Raw genomic sequence first — 18,189 nt, forward strand, 5'->3', positions numbered from 1 at the left:
ATAAGGTACTCAGAATAACTAAGTAATCTTGAAAAGAAGAAGATAGTTAGAGGACACACATGCTTGCCATTTTTAAACTTCCTACAAAACTTTTTATTTTATTTTATTTTATTTTTTTCAAATATATTTTATTGATTGTGCTATTACAGTTGTCCCATTTTTCCCCCCTTCACTCCCCTCCGCCTTGCACTCCCCCCCACCCACATTCCCCCCCTTTAGTTCATGTCCATGTGTCATACAAATAAGTTCTTTGGCATCTACATTTCCTATACTATTCTCACCCTCCCCCTGTCTATTTTTTTTTCTATTTTTTTATTTAATTATTTTTCAAGTACAGTTTTCTATTACTCCCATCCCGTCCCACCCCTCATCCTCCCCCCTCCCTCTCATTTCCACCCTTCTCAGTTGTTGTCCATGTATCCTTTATATAGGTTCCTCTAAATCCCTCCCTTATTTCACCTGAAATTCCCTCCCCTCTCCCCTCTGGTCACTGTCAGCCTGTTCTCTATTTCAGTGTCTTTGGTTATATTTTGCTTGCTTGTTTGCTTTGTTGTTTAGCTTCCTGTTAGAGGTGAGATCATATGGTATTTGTCCTTCAACACCTGGCTTATTTCACTCAGCATAATGCTTTCCAGTTCCATCCATGTTGTTGCAAAAGGTAGGAGCTCCTTCTTTCTTTCTGCAGCATAAAATTCCATTGTGTATATGTACCATAGTTTTTTGATCCATTCATTTACTGACGGGCACCTAGGTTGCTTCCAACTCTTGGCTATTGTAAATTGTGCTGCTATGAACATTGGGGTGCATAGGTTCTTTGGGATTGGTGTTTTAGGGTTCTTAGGATACAATCCCAGCAGTGGAATTGCTGGGTCAAAAGGCAAGTCCAATTTTAGTTTTCTGAGAAAATTCCATACTGTTTTCCATAATGGTTGTACCAGTCTGCAATCCCACCAACAGTGGACCAGAGTCCCCTTTTCCCCACACCCTCTCCAACATTTGTTGTTTATTGCTTTGTTTATGATAGCCATTCTCACCGGTGTAAAGTGGTATCTCATTGTAGTTTTAATTTGCATCTCTCTGATAGCTAGTGATATTGAGCATCTTTTCATGTGTCTCTGGATCCTCTGTATGTCCTCCTTGCAGAAGTGTCTGTTCAAGTCCTTTCCCCATTTTTTAATTGGGTTAGTTGTCTTCTTAGAGTGAAGTCGTGTGAGTTCTTTGTATATTTTGGAGATTAAACCTTTGTCTGAGGTATCATTGGCAAATATGTTTTCCCATACAGTTGGTTGTCTTTTTATTTTAATGCTGTTTTCTTTAGCTGCGCAGAAGCTTTTTATTTTGATGAGATCCCATTTGTTTATTCTTTCCTTTATAGTCCTTGCTCTAGGGGACATATCAGTAAAAATGTTGCTGCGTGAAATATCTGAGATTTTCCTGCCAATGTTCTCCTCTAGGACTTTAATGGTGTCATGGCTTATATTTAAGTCTTTTATCCACCTTGAATTTATTTTGGTGTATGATGTAAGTTGGTGCTCGAGTTTCATTTTTTTGCATGTAGCTGTCCAGTTCTCCCAACACCATTTGTTGAAGAGGCTATCTTTACCCCATTTTATGATACTGCCCCCTTTGTCGAATATTAATTGACTGTAGAGATTTGGGTTTATTTCTGGGTTCTCTATTCTGTTCCATTGGTCTATGTGCCTGTTTTTATGCCAGTACCAGGCTGTTTTGATTACAGTGGCCTTGTAATACAGTTTGATATCAGGTATTGTGATCCCTCCTACTTTGTTCTTCTTTCTTAACATTGCAGCTGCTATTCGGGGTCTTTTATGGTTCCATATAAATTTTTGAAGTGTTTGTTCTATGTCTGTGAAATATGCCATTGGTACTTTAATAGGTATTGCATTGAATCTGTAAATTGCTTTGGGTAGTATGGACATTTTGATGATGTTAATTCTTCCAATCCATGAACACGGTATACGTCTCCATTTGTTTGTGTCTTCCTTGATTTCTGTCTTCAGTGTTGTGTAATTTTCTGCATACAGGTCTTTAACCTCCTTGGTTAGATTTATTCCCAGATATTTTATTTTTCTTTTTGCTATATCGAATGGGATTTTTTTCTTGATTTCTGCTTCTGCTGATTCATTGTTAGTATACAGAAATGCCTTTGATTTCTGGATATTGACTTTGTATCCCGCTGTTTTGCCAAATTCATTTATTAGTTCCAGCAGTTTTTTGGTAGAGTCTATAGGATTTTCCATGTACACTATCATGTCATCTGCAAACAGTGACAGTTTTGTTTCCTCCTTTCCGATTTGGATGCCTTTTATTTCCTTTTCTTGTCTGATTGCTGTGGCTAGAACTTCCAATACTATATTAAATAGAAGTGGTGAAAGTGGACAACCTTGTCTTGTTCCTGATCTTAGTGGAAAAGCTTTCAGTTTTTGCCCATTCAGTATGATGTTGGCTGTAGGTCTTTCATATATGGCCTTTATTATATTGAGGAATGCTCCCTCTATTCCCACTTTGCTGAGTACCTTTATCATAAATGGGTGTTGTACCTTATCAAAAGCTTTTTCCGCGTCTATTGATATGACCATGTGGTTTTTGTCCTTGCTTTTGTTTATGTGGTGTATTACATTTACTGATTTGCGGATATTGAACCATCCTTGCATCCCTGGGATGAATCCCACTTGGTCATGGTGTATGATCTTTTTGATGTATTGTTGGATGCGATTTGCCAATATTTTGTTGAGGATTTTAGCATCTATGTTCATCAGTGATATTGGCCTGTAATTTTCTTTCTTTGTTGTGTCTCTCTCTGGTTTTGGAATTAGGATAATGCTCGCTTCATAAAAAGAGTTTGGGAGTTTCCCATCATTTTGGATTTTTTGGAATAGTCTGTGAAGAATAGGGGTTAGCTCTTCCTTAAACGCTTTGTAGAATTCTCCTGTGAAACCATCTGGTCCGGGGCTTTTGTGTGATGGGAGTTTTTTGATTACTGCTTCAATTTCATTTGCTGTTATTGGTCTGTTCAGGCTTTCTACTTCTTCTTCATTGAGTTTTGGAAGATTATATTTTTCTAGAAATTTGTCCATTTCACCTAGGTTTTCAAATTTCTTGGCATACAGTTCTTCATAGTAATTCCTTACAATCCCTTCTATTTCTGTGGTATCAGTTGTAATCTCTCCTCTTTCATTTCTGATTGTGTTTATTTGTGTCCTCTCTCTTCTTTTCTTAATGAGCCTACTTAAAGGCTTGTCTATTTTGTTTATCTTTTCAAAAAACCAACTCTTGGATTCATTGATCCTTATAATTGTGCTTTTGGTCTCTATGTCATTTAATTCTGCTCTGATCTTGGTTATTTCCTTCCTTGTACTTGCTCTGGGCTGTCTTTGTTGTTGTTCTTCGAGTTCTTGCAGGCGTCGGGTTAGGTTGTTTGTTTGAAATGTTTCTATTTTCTTTAGGTAAGCCTGTATTGCTATGAACTTCCCTCTCAGGACTGCCTTGGCCGTGTCCCATAAGTTTTGGGTTGTTGTGAGTTCATTTTCATTTGTTTCCAGAAACTTTTTGATTTCTTCCCTAATTTCAATCTTGACCCATTCGTTGTTTAATAGCATACCATTCAGTCTCCATGATTTTGGGTGTTTTGGGTTTTTTCCTTTGGGGTTGGTTTCTAATTTCAGTCCCTTGTGGTCAGAGAAAATGCTTGGTATGATTTCAATTTTCTTGAATTTGTTGAGGCTCATTTTGTGTCCTATCATGTGGTCTATCTTTGAAAATGTTCCATGTGCATTTGAAAAGAATGTGTATTTAGCTTCTTTGGGATGAAGCGCTCTATATATATCAGTCAAGTCCATTTCTTCTAGAGTTTCATTTAATGCTGCTATATCTTTGTTGATATTTTGTTTGGAAGATCTGTCCATTTTTGACAGTGGGGTGTTAAAATCCCCTACTATAATTGTGTTGCTGTCAATATCTTTCTTGAAGTCTTCTAGGATTTTTCTTATATATTTGGGTGCTCCTATGTTGGGTGCATATATATTTATGATGTTAATGTCTTCGTGCTGGATTCTTCCCTTGAGCAATATGAAGTGACCTTCTGGGTCTCTCTTTATGGCCCTTTTTTTGAAGTCTATTTTGTCTGATATTAGAATTGCTACCCCGGCTTTTTTTTCTTGTCCATTTGCTTGGAAAATTTGTTTCCAGCCTTTCACTTTTAGTCTGTGATGGTCTTTTGTCCTGAGGTGGGTCTCCTGTAGGCAGCATATGTGTGGGTCATGCTTTCTTATCCATTCAGCTATTCTATGTCTTTTGATTGGAGCATTTAATCCATTTACATTCAAGGTTATTATTGATAGGGACTTATTCATTGCCATTTTTGTACCACAGTTCCTCTCTGTCTCTCTCTTTTCCTTCCTTTCCTTAAAGCAGCCCTTTTAGTATTTCTTGTAGAGCTGGTTTGGTGGAGGCATATTCTTTTAGACTTCTTTTGTCTTGGAAGCTCTTTATTTGGCCTTCTATCTTGATTGAGAGCCTTGCTGGGTAAAGTAGCCTTGGTTGTAGGCCTCTGGTTCTCATTACTTGAAATATTTCTTGCCATTCTCTTCTTGCTTGGAGTGTTTCCATTGAGAAGTCAGTAGCTAACCTTATTGGGGCTCCCTTGTATGTTACTTCCTTTTTCTCCCTTGCTGCCTTTAGGATTCTCTCTTTGTCTTGAAATTTTGCCATTTTAATGATGATGTGTCTTGAAGTGGGCCTCTTTGGGTTCCTCTTGAATGGGACTCTCTGTGATTCCTGGATTCGTGTAACTTTTTCTCTCATCAAATTAGGAAAATTTTCCATCATTACTCTTTCAAATAGGTTTTCTATCCCTTGTTCTTCTTCTTCTCCTTCTGGTATTCCTATTATTCGGATATTATTACGTTTCATATTATCTTGCATTTCTCTTAGTCCATCTTCATTCTTTTTGAGCCTCTTTTCCCTTTCTTGCTCTTTCTGGGAGATTCTTTCTACTGTGTCCTCCAACTCACTGATCCGATCTTCTGCCTCATCGATCCTGCTTTTCATTCCTTCTACTGTGTTCTTCAGTTCCGAAATTGTATTCTTCATTTCCTCTTGTCCTTTGGTGATAGTTTCTATTTCCTTTTTCATGTTGATATAGTTTGCGGAGAGCTCATGGTAGCTCCCCTCTAGTTTCTGGTAGCTCATTGTGAGCTCTTTGAATTTCCTGATAACTAGTGCTTTGAATTCAATATCTGATAGCTGACTTGCCTCTCTTTCATCTAACATTATTTCTGAGACTTCCACCTTTTCTTTCATTTGGGCATTGTTTCTTTGTCTTCCCATTGCTTATGAGACTCTTCTTGTTAGCTTCAGCTTCTTAAATTGATCTGTTCTGACTCCCTAGGTTTATGGTGTGAACTTCTGTGGTAGAATTCCTGTGAAATTCAGTGGTACAGTCTCCTGCAGGTATCTTGATGTTCTCTGCTTCCACCTACTCCTTTCTTTGTGTGTGTGTGATCAGCTGGAGGGGGAGGCAAAATGGTTTATGACAGCAGGAGAGTACTTTATGATATTTACAGTCACAGCTGGCAGAGAAGAGATAGAAGATCTTTAGGCTCTATATAGTGTTAACTGTAATCTTCAACCCAATTTGCCACCTCTAGGAAAGGATAGACCAAAGATAAGCCTCTTGTTGGGGAGGGAAGGCTTGTGAGTTGTATCTAGAAAGCAGTGAGGTTGCGGGTGGTCAGATTTTGAGGTAAGGTGAGAGTAAAGAATAGTAAATAGACGTAGCGTGTGAGCAAGTAGAGTTAATCACTACAGTAATAGAATTCAGGAACCTGTAAAGTGGGCTAAGACTGGAGAGATGTGTTGTGAAGTATTTACAGTGCTATAGAAAGCAACAAACAAACAAACAAACACACAAAAAAAGGGCAAGAGAAGTGAGGAAAAAGCAATAAGTTTGGGGTGAAATGAAGAGGGACTAAAACAGGAAAAAAGAAAGGAGAGGAACAGAGTACTGAAAGATACAGCAACAATAAAATTAAAAAATATATACGATTACTGAAAAAAGTTTAAAAATAAAAGTAAAAAACAAAAACAAAAAAACAAAAAAAACCCAACAACAAAAACTCCTTCCTTGTTGGTTTCAAACTGTCCAATCCGGTTTTTCTGGTTTCGGTGGGACCCCTCTGTGGACTGGGTTGTAGGCCCAGGCGCACACCCGCCCACCAGCCAGGCTACCAGACTGGGGTGCAGGCGCCCGCCCACCTGACAGGCTGCCTTGGTCCCACGGGATCTGGTACTGTCCTGTGGCTGGGTGAGAAGCAAGTCAAGCTGCCTTCACAGAACACCTCAGTCCACTTTCCAGTAAAAACTTCTCCAGAAAGCGTGCCTCTCAGCCCAGCCCAATCCCCAACCTGACTGGTTAGGACAATGCTCCTCTCAAATTTCCTGGGCTGGCAGGCTGGTGGGCTGGCGACCACAGAGATCGCAACTGAACACGGCCCCCTGTCCTTGCCACCCTCCCTGCACACCTAGGCAGACAGGTCTCTGCCACCCAGCCCCTCCTAGATGGTGAGGGAGGGAGCCAGCTCTTCCAGGGACCCCGCAGCCGGCCCAGTGCTCCACTGGGTGCTGGTCTCCCTACAAGTCCTCCGTGGCACTGGCCACAGACAGAAGCCTCTACACCCCTAACACAGCAGCAGTGGCGGCTCTGAGGCATTTTGGGCTGGCCCAGGGCAGCCGGTCCTGCCACTGCCGCTTTTGTCTTTACTCACAGTTGCTGGGTTCCCGCTGAGTCCTCTGTGGCAGACGCTCTGATGCTGGCCGTAGACAGAAGCCTCTGGGCCCTGGAAGCTGCGGAAGCAGCAGCTCTGAGGTCTTTATGCGCCGGCCAATGGCTGCTGGTCCCGCCGCTGCTGCTTTTGACTTTACTCTGGGGTGCCTGGCTTCTGAGGGCAGCTGGCCCTGCCGCTGCCACTTTTGTCTTTACTCACAGGTGCTGGGGTCCCAGTGAGTCCTCTGTGTCAGACGCCCCTGTCTCTGGGTGCAGGGGGAAGCCTCTGGGCCCCGACCGCTGAGGCAGCCAAGGCTCCAAGGTCTTTATGCGCAGGCCAGTGGCTGCCGTCCTGCTGCCGGCGCCACCGCTGCCACTGCCCTTGACTTTTCTCAGGGTTGCAGGGCTCCCGATGAGTTCTCCGTGGCAGACGCCCTTGTCGCTGGGCACAGATGGAAGGAAGCCTCTGGGCTCCAACCGCTGCAGCAGCCGCAACTCCGAGGTGTTTACGCGCCGGCTAATGGCTGCCGCCGGTCTGGCCGCCTCCATCCTTACTCGCGTCCCTGAGACCCCAAGGACCTCTAGCTGTCTGGTTCGTCACTATCTCTGGTCTCTTATTTTCATAAATGCTGGGGAATTGTTGGTTGGGTAATTGATTGTGCTGTTCTTCTGTAAATCTGCCAGGATTTTCCCCCAAGTGTAGGAGAACTGCAGTCGCTCCGTCCTACTCCACCGCCATTTTCTCTCCTCCTCCACTACAAAACTTTACAGTAGCTCAGACTGAGGTCCTGGATAAGAATTTACATACCATGAGATTTTTTTTATCTATTCTTGGTGCTCCATCCATATGATTATCTTCCCTTCTGACCATACACCTCATAGATCTCAGACTCCACATCCCACTTGGAGACACACTTACTGCTCAGTGACCCACAGCTGCACCTCTCAGTCCATGCAGGAATCACCATCTCATCCTGCGCCGGGGTTTCTTGTTCAATCCTCATGGACTTCCTCACACTGATCAGGGGATCAGGGGTAGTAATTCAGACACCACTGGTCATTACTCAGACTCTCTTTCAAAGGTGATAGTCTCCAGGGCTGGTCATGGAGGAGCTATAGTGATGTTCCTAATGTGGGTTCCACATGTTCCAAATCCAGCAGCCCAGCAGGCATTGAGTTCTCGCTTAGTTCCAAGGAGAGAAGAGAACATCTCTTTCAGTTTTTGGTGTGTGGGGAGTGTCACAGGTGGCTTCTATGGAGAACCCTGAGAAAGCTCCCATTTTCTTAGGACCATGGATTGTTGGTGAATTCACAAGCATGTGTCACTTACGTGTGCCACCACCTTATTTAAGTCACTGCATATTTACCTTTTAAGTTAATCTTATTATTGTAATGTATTATCAATTAGAACCTGCATCAAGCAAGCATTCTTTCTAAGAAAATGCTCATAACAATCTTGCAGATTGAATAAATCTCTATCATTTCCATAAATGTTCATCATGACCTTTTCCACATGAAGGCAAAGATCAAGATGGAGAAAAATCACTTGTGAGATAAATTGCTGAGACCCCAAAGTCTATGCCTTTTTGTCAGCTTTGTCTGCTGAATCTGTCTCATTGAGCTCTGATGGTATGCAGTTCTGCTCTATCCATTTTCAGTAAGCTTTCCTGAGTATTCATGAGGTTCTGGTGTTTTCAAAGGGCTTCACAGGTCTAGGGCACAGGGAATGTTAGGTAATAACTTTGCAAATTAGCATGATATGAATTAATGTGATCCTCCTGTTTGTTCACTGAAGGCATCTTGAAATTTATCTTTATAAGAAATTGATGCTTATATTACAGTCAGTGATAGGTTCCAAAGCCTAGGACCTGTGGTTTAAGTCAGCAGAGTCGGAAGAGCTGTTGCTGTAATCCGTCTTGACCTGAAGGCTGAAGACCAGGTTTTCCAGGCCATAAGACCTCTGTCCCAGCTATACAATACAGCACATGAGACGCAAGGTGTTAATTTTCCCTCTGCCATTTGTGCCAGTCAGTATCTTAGTGGAGTGGATGGTGCCCATCCTCACAGTGGTAAAAAATCTTTTCTGAGCCACAATTTCAAAGATAAGCTCACCTGTAAACACAGCTGGACAAACCCATGAATAACTATCAGCCAATTACTTAGGTACCTTGTGATCTAGTCAAACTGACACAAAATCAACAGTCACAATGGAGCTATTTAGAAAAAGAGTTCCAAGACAGATATAATATGTATCTGACCAATGCATGTAGATAGAGGTCAACAAACCACTTTAGACTCATTTTGGTGAATGTTTTCTTAGGTACATACATGTGAATGTCAGGTGAAGAGAAAGTGCCCTGCCAGAGAATGACATAGGAGTTACTGAACGTGAATCCAAAGCCTTTGCAGGAGAGTCTCACAGACCCTCCAGGCTGCATCATGTATTCCTCAGACTCCACCAAGTGCCCCTTACATCAGACACCTGAGGACAAGAGATTTTCGTTAGCAGCACACACGTGCACGCGCACACATACACAGAATGCCCCAATTCCTTTGTAATGTTACCATGCAAAAGCATGAGAGCAAGTGCCCAGCTCAGCTCAGACTTCATGGTGCTTCCTCTGGGTTAAACGCTTCAGTGAGTTCTAACTGCAGAGACCTAGGGGTTGAAACTGATCTCCTTGAGGTGCAGGGACAGCCACAGACCTCGGTTTACCTACATGTATTGATGCTCATTCACATGTGATGCTCCCTTAGTAACAGAGAAATCCCTGGGTGACAGTTCCCACGTGACATGAGGGAAATACATACTCATTCTGAGACTGGAGACTTTTATAAGGGGCTGATCAGTGCTGTATAGTTATTATCTTTGTTGCTAAATTCTACCATCAGTCAGTTTAACTCAATTTGATTCACAGCAATATTCCACATGCATAGTGTTTCATGCTATTCGGCTCATCATAAATTCTGTGTATGACATTGTCCATGTGTTGACACACAGGGGGAGTTCATCCCCATTGTCAGCCTCCCAGGCTGAGTGCACTGAGCACTGCAAGGGCTCATGTCTTGTTCTTTCAAGATAGAATCCTTGCTCATTGTGCATCTGTGTACTGAGAGTCCATCACTGTGGAGAAAGAGTGGGAAGAAGGGACAAATACATGTACAGCCCTTTACCTGCCATGGACACCCTCTCTCCTCAGCTGTTTCAGCCTCCCCCCAAGTGGCTTAACAACTGTGACATCAAGTGACCGAGGTGCACACAACACATCAATAATTATTCAGGTAGGTGTTACTATAATCTAAATACCATACTGTCATTATTACATATAATCTATGGAAAGTTTAAAAAATTGCATGCTTAGTTAAAATCATAAAAACTACATAAACCTCCAGTCCCACTTGGTCAATGCTACACCCAAATGACATTCATGCCCATGCCTACAAGTGCACAGCAGCCACATCCCTGTGACATGTGATTGGAAGAAACATTCATTTATGTATTTTACCTCCAGTGAAAGGTGGACCTCAGTCCATGCTGATGTCATAAATGCTGAAAAGGTTCATAGAAATCACCCACATCTAATGCTGCCTTCTCACTACACCCATTTAACAGCCTCCCCTGACTTTCAACAAGGGAATATTGCCTATAAAAAGCACCAGAGAAAAACTGCACTGAATGTCACTGGAAGGACACTGATGCTATACTTTTAACAACACGTGTATGGCAGCAAATCTGCAGGGAGGCAGCCCTTGTAGTCATGTCACTCTACGACCCTGCTACATTCTGGTGCTGTAACCAACTACTGTGAACTGGGTCACTGGCCAAGAAATTTATCTATCAATAATCTGGATATGGGAAATGCAGTACTAGCTGCTGGCATAGTGATGTCAGTTACAGAGCAGATTGTTATATGACTTTCTGCTCACTGTAACCTCAGAGGGTGGATAGGTCAAGGGAGCTTCCTCTGCCCTCTGTCAAAGGACATAATCACACTCATGACAGCCCCACCCTAGGATCATCACATGTTCCAAGGCCTCATGTCCTGACACCATCACCTGAGCTTAAGGTTTTAATAAGCTGGGAGTTTTAAAGTGACACCAACACCAGCTCCCAGAAGCAAACAAACCAATCAAATCATGATTCCACCCAATTGGAAGGTTACTTTAGGAGAGATCACCAAACTAAGCACTCCCATAAATCTGTGGACACTTCTCATCTTTGGAAGTTGAAAGAGGACCCAAGCATTTCAGAACAATCTGATATCCCTGAAATAGAGAACAGGGGGACAGTGACCAGAGGGGAGAGGTGAGGAAATTTCAGGGGAAATATGGGAGGAATTTAGAGGAACAAATATAAAGGATACATGGACAACTACTAAGAAGAGTGGAATGGGAGGGAGGGGGGAGGATGGGGGGTGGGATAGGATGGGAGTAATAGACAGAAAACTGTACTTAAAAATAATTAAATAAATTTTTTAAAAAGTGAAAAAAGTAAGAGAAAACACGAGATATGAAAAAAGAGGAAAAATAAAAGAATAAATGACAACATGAAAAATAAAGAGATACTAAAAGATTAATAAAGACAAATGTATGGATCCTCCACACAGACTGATGAGCCTGCTGGGATCACCTGTGGATAAGCTGTTTGTGTAATCCACTGCATCTTGCTCCACTGTTGTACAAACTTGACTGCTTGTTGTCCAGTCCTGAGCCTCTGTAGAGGTTCTCTGTTGCAAGCCACTTTCAGATACTGTCCTCACCTGGCCTTGGGCAAGCTGTCAGGGAGGGGTTTCTAGTAGACCAGCAGATGGGGCCTATCTAGCCCAGAACTCAGGTCTGCTTCAGTGCCACCTTTTGAGTGCCCCCACTCTGAGCACCTCTTTCTTTCCTCTCAGAACTGTGGTCAGTGTGGTTATCCAGTCTGGGCAGAGGTGATTGAAACATTCTTGGAAGTGGTTCTCTAGCTTAGCAGCACTTCCTCTCCATCTGGTGGCTGTAGGGAGTGAACTTGCTGGGAATCTGGGCTCTGCTTCCTCATAATACAGCTGCAGAGCCCACAACATGCCCAACTAACTCTGCGACCGAAGCCTACCTGGGAGATGAGGTCCAAAAACCCCAGCTCTCTGTTGCCTGCCAAAGGGGATCCTCCCCACCTTGCAAAACAAACAAACAAACAAACAAACAAACAAAAACCCCAGCCCACTTGGCACTACAGTCTCCCCAGCTCCTCCAAGGCTCCAAATGGACAGGTGTCATTCCCCTTGCCATCGAACAAGCAGGGCTGGTCCAAATATCTATCCTAGGTTTTACACCTTTGTCTTGGAAGACCACAGGACTGGACAGACCTAGCAATCTAACATGTGGGGACAGGGTGACTCCCATTACAACACAGGTCCTTTTCCTCAAACCACACAGTCCAGACTCCCTGTGGTTCTCTGCCCACAGTCCTTCCAGAAAATAGGGGGCTCCTAAAAGCCATTACTGGGTGTACCATGCAAATGCCTCTTTCCTCTGGCTTGTAACTGTCTCATGGCCCCTCCAGCATTCACAGATCCTGGTCTTGTAACAATGGGATTGCTCCTCCCTGGGATGCTGTACTCCAAATCTCCCCAGAGGACCAAATCTCAACAGATTCCAAAGCCAGATGTTAAATGGACTTTCTTCTTTAACTCTATTGCTGTGGATTGAGGATCCCTGCATGGCTGAGACCCCCTATTCCCAGGGTGATGGAGGTCCCTACTGCAATATCTCTTGTGGTTTCCAGTCACTGCACCCTCATGGGAAGAGGCTCACCCTCTCTTTTTTCCCTCCCATCTTCTTCTGATCTCCTATTTTAAATTTCAGAACAGCTGCACTTCAACTGTTTTTTCACGTTGACTTCACTGCAGTTTAGCTGCAATCCTGTCTGGGCTGGGGGGAAGCAGACAGAGCTCCTCACTACTCTGCAGCCATCTTGCAATCTCTTCAAGCTTCCTTATCAGGTAAGGATTCTATAACATGAAATCCAATCTTTTAATAAAGATGTGCTTTCCCTTCCTTTCTAGTGTCCCTAATATTGAGAGAAAGGATGAGATTGTGGAGGTAAGAGAGGGTCAATGTACAAACCATTTGTGCTCACTGTGTCAGCAAATGTGTGTTCACCACAGCAGTTTTGTCCCTGCATGTCTGCCTTACTGGAATTTCCCAGTGACATGGGAACTTGCATGGTTCCCAGTAGGCCAGGAGACATAATTACCTAATGCTAACAGGGAAGGCTCCAGGAAGATGGCGGGGACACACTCAGAGCATGGATGACAGCACTGGTGAGAGTTCCCTTTCCTGTTATTCCTGAGAGTCCTAGATCTACATGGTACCATTACTACATGAAATAACCTGCAGAAACTGGGCATTTAAAGATTATTGCAATGCTGTGTTTGTACCTCCACAGTGGCCAGCCTGAACTCCATAGTTTGTGGGAGTTAGTTTTTCTGTTTTTTTTCTTTTTTTGGAATTTTTGCTTTAAAGAAGATGACATCCCATCTTGCAGTGTTCTGGTGAAACTAGTTCTGCTTTGATTGTGTTTGTGGTTTACATGGGGCCTCTCATGATGGAAAACGTGACTAAGTGGCAGTGTGATTAAACTACTGCACATCCCCGTGCTCTCAGGATCAGAGGAGAGACTGAGTGAGGCCTGAAAATGGGCAAGAATGACCCACCAACCATGGATACAACTCACTGGCCTCTCACAGAGCAGCCCAGCAACAAAATCCTTATGTCCTGGGCTCAACTCATGTTTCAGAATCTTGGGAAGAGAAGGATGATCCTACATTTGGTTACACACTCAATTTGTAAAAGGAAGTAAGTGTGCTTTGCCACCCCCACCTGTGCACACACACATATCCACAGGCTCAGTCACAGTTCATTCAGGTGGGAGTTTATCTCATGCTCTGTCCAAGTGATGTAGTAGGGTCATATACAACAGTGCTAAGGAAACCCACACACATATTAAACTGTTCTGCAGAAGGAAACCTTCATTTAACTATTGAAATGAAATCGAAGTTCAATGTAAGTTCATGTCTTGTGAACAATGATCATGTTACTTCTTTTATCTTTTTTTGGTTTGGGTGCATTTCATTTAATTTTATGCCAAAGTGTTCCTACTAAGAATTATGTGCTGTGCTGAATGCCAGGGGTGAGTGCGGGTGTCTTTGCTATGTTCCTGATCTTAGAGAAAAAGACTCCATTATTTTCATCACTGACAATGGTGTTACTTGTGGACTTTCGTACACGGCCTTTATTATATGGGGCATTTTCCTTCTGCTTTTAGTGTGTTGTGTGTTGGTTTTCTCAGGGAAGTGTGTTACATTTTGTCAATTTTTTTCCCTGCGTTCATTGATCATATTATATGGAAAGGACAGTATCACCACCAACTGGTGTTGGGTTCACTGAATGTCCATGTGCATAGAATAAAACAAAATCCAATCATGTTTCATACAGAAAAATGAACTCAAAGTGGATTAAAGAGGTAAATGTAAGAGCTAAAAGTATAAAACCCTTAGAACAAAACATAGAGGAAAACTTCATTGCATTGTATTTGTCAATAATTTATTCTTTTAAAAAATTAAGCAATTTTTCTTTAGGTTTGAATGTTTTTAATTGATTATGCTATTACAGTTCCATTTTTTTCTACTCTTTATCGCCCTCAGCCTCGCATTCACCTGACCACCCTCATCTCCCCCTACCTTAGTTCATGCCCATGGGTTGTACATGTAAGTTCTTTGGTTTCTCCATTTTGTATGGAGGACATAAGGCTCAGGAAGATGGCGGGGACACACTCAGAGCATGGATGACAGCACTGGTGAGAGTTCCCTTTCCTGTTATTCCTGAGAGTCCTAGATCTACATGGTACCATTACTACATGAAATAACCTGCAGAAACTGGGCATGTAAAGATTATTGCAATGCTGTGTTTGTACCTCCACAGTGGCCAGCCTGAACTCCATAGTTTGTGGGAGTTAGTTTTTCTGTTTTCTCCAAATGAGCCTGTGGATATGTGTGTGTGCACAGGTGGGGGTGGCAAAGCACACTTACTTCCTTTTACAAATTGAGTGTGTAACCAAATGTAGGATCATCCTTCTCTTCCCAAGATTCTGATTGTGATTCTTAAACTCTCCTCTATTTTGTACCTTAGAATTATGAACCTTATCCCTGATACCTTTTCCCTCCCTGCTGATAACCATCTATGTGATCTCCATTTCTGTGATTATATTCATGTTCTAGTTGTTTGCTTAGTTTTTTTTTTTAGGTTCAGTTGTTGATAGTTATGAGTTTATTGTCATTTTACTGTTTATATTTCTGATCATCTTCTTTCTCTTACATAAGTCCCTTCAGCATTTCATATAATAAGGGCTTAGTAATGATTAAGTCCTTTAACTTGACCTTATCCGGGAAGCACTTTGTCCTTTCATTCTAAATAATAGCTTTGCTGAATAGAGTCATTTTGGATGTACATCCTTGCCTTCCATGACTTGGAATATCTCTTTCCAGCCCCTTCCTGCCTATAAGGTTTCTTTTCAGAAATCAGCTGAGTCCCATGGGAACTCCTTTGTAGGTAACTGTCCCATATTCTCTTGCTGCTTTTAAGACTCTCTCCTTCTCTTTAATCTTGGGTAACATAATTATGGTGTTCCTTGGTGTGTTCTTCACTCGGTCCCACTTCTTTGGGAATCTCTGAGCTTCTTGGACTTCCTACTTCCAGAGGAAGTCTATTTCCTCTGCCAGGTTGGGGAAATTCTCCTTCATTTTTTTTCAAATAAATTTTCAATATCATGTTCTTCCTTATCTCCTTCTAACACCCCTATGATTCAGATGTTGGAACATTTAAAGTTGTCCTAGAGGTTTCAAAGCCTCTCCTCATATTTTTCCTCCTCACTCTCTTCTGATCGAGTGTTTATTTCTTCTTTCTGCTCTAAATCATTGATTTGAGTCCCAGTTTCTTTCCCCTCACTGTTGGTTCCTTACAAATTTTTCTTGATTTCACTTTGCATAGCCTTCATTTTTCCCTCTATTTTGCAACCATACTCAATGATTTCTGTGAGTACCCTGATCACCAGTGTTATGCATTCTTCATCTGATCAGTTGGCTAGCTCTCCATCACTTAGTTTAATTTTGGACCTTTGGTCTTTTCTTTATTTGGGGCCATATTTTTTTTCCAAGCGTGCTTGTTACATATTAAGGGGCATACATATTAAGGGGCATACATATTAAGGGCCTTAGATATCCTCCAAGGTGGGGCTACCCACTTTACAATTTTGTGGTGCTGTATGTGAGGGAGGAGTCAGAGAGGACCAATGCCACTTGTTCAGGTCTAAGCCAGCCTTCAGTCACCTCTCCTGGTACCCAAAAGCAAATTCCTTTGGGCCCTTTTGGTGCTGATTCCCAGGTGAGTGGGTTTGTGTGTATACTAGGGCCCTGTAGGTCTCTCCAATGAACTCTCCTGTGATGCCAGGACTTTCTCCTGATGCCTCAATCCCCACAGGTTTTTCACAGTCAGAGGGTTTTAGTCTTTGTTTCCCTGTGCTTGTTCCCTCTGGTTTATCCACATGTAAATGTGAGACCTCCCAGTTTACTGGCTGTTGCCTGTTTGTGCATCCTCTCTTCCCCGGTTTCCTGTTTCTGCCCCTCCTACAAGTCTGAATGGATATTTCTTCTTTAACTCCTTGGTTGTTGTACTTCTATATAGTTTGATTTTCTGGCAGTTCTTGTCATTTTTTGTTTTTAAATTTGTTGCTGCCCTTCCTTTGATTGTGCAAGGAGACAAAGTGTATCTACCTGTGCATCTATCTTGGATGGAAGTCTGGATTTGCCAATAATTTAGTCTATATGACATAACACAAACAAACAGGAAGAAAGAGAGATAAATTGACTTCCATAAACTGAATATCACATGTGCATGAAAAGGATACCATCAACAAAGTGAAAGGGAACCTAGGCAATGGGCAAAATGTTTGCATGCCATATATCTGTTGATGCATTAACATCCAGGATATAAAAAGAACTTCTACCATGCCATATCAAAAATCTAAATGAGGGCAGTGAGATAGGTGGGAGCAAAGTCCACTTCCCCCTCTGCACAGGTGGAATACCTGGCTGGTCTTCTAAGAAACGTAGTAAACAGCCAATGATACCTCAGCTTATATTAAGATTGGAGGCCAAAATTGGAGAAGACATTGAAAAATCATATGGTAATCAGAGTGCTTTGGGACCTTAAGGTCTCTGGGACTATTGCAGGGACTAAGGAGGCTGCAGCCACAGGCCCAGTGCCTGCTGGATCTGCTGAAAGATTCTTGGAAGAAAGTCAGGTCAACAGCTTCCTCCCTTACCTGTAGTGGATCAGTTTGTTTAAGTCTGGCAAATATGACTCAGTTCTGCATGGCAAACTTACAGAAGCAAAGTGGTGGGCAGGAGCCAGACCTGAAAACCAAGTTTTCCTGTGGGAATCAGGCCTAGAAAGTGCATACTGACTGTTATGGCTTGCTCTTGCTAAAACTCTGTCACCCTGTTCTAAAACAACAAATGTGTATTGTCTACCTTCAATGTAACTTCCAAAGCTTGTGTGAGTTCTCCCAAGGACAGAGCTAATTGGCTCATCGCCATTCCTCTCTGCATGTTATTTTTATTTCCTTGATTGTACCTAAAATGTAGGCAATAATATTCTATGTAATAGATAACAAATCTTTCTCTGATGTAAGACCCAAGAAAAACAATAAAAGCCTGTCTAGGGAAGGGTCGAGGCGCTCCCCTCTTGAGGGAGTGGCCAAGGCATCCATAGGCACTCTCCCCTTGAGAGAGTAGCCATGCCATTTCCTTTTCCCCCACAGGATTATTGTCACCTGTGCGTTCATTCTCATTGTCAACAAAAACAGGCAGACTCTGCTGGCTGGAGTCAGCCAAATCTGGCACCCGAACAGGGATAAAGGCTATCAGCCAAGACTACCAGCCATTGTTGCGGTTAACACACCAATGTGGATGGAACACCAGCAACAGCCCAGGTAAGAGCTGACAACCCCAAGTGCTTTTTGGAGGGCATAGAGTGTGTTGTATATTAGGGAAAAGGGGTATCTTTCCAAGGTCGCCCTCTCTTGCAACCGCATTCTCTTTAGTAAGCAGAATCCTTGCTGTCTCTCTGTCTCTCTGGCAATCGCCACACCCCACAAGCACAGGTTGAGTATTTAAAAGCCATAAGTGTGCTCGCCACAACAAAGACACCTGTGACAGGATGAGTTAGATGTGGGCCAGGAAAGGACACTAGGTTTTCTGCAAACTGCAAGCAAAAGTCCACACAACTAGAGGCACACTGTAAAAAACACTCACTAGCTCATCCCCATGGCACAATCCCCAATCAGGTTTTAGGCTTGGGAGAGACAG

This window comes from Sturnira hondurensis, unplaced genomic scaffold (genome assembly GCF_014824575.4).
Source record: "Sturnira hondurensis isolate 20B ecotype Veracruz unplaced genomic scaffold, ASM1482457v3 Scaffold0000236, whole genome shotgun sequence".
Classification (NCBI taxonomy): Eukaryota; Metazoa; Chordata; class Mammalia; order Chiroptera; family Phyllostomidae; genus Sturnira; species Sturnira hondurensis.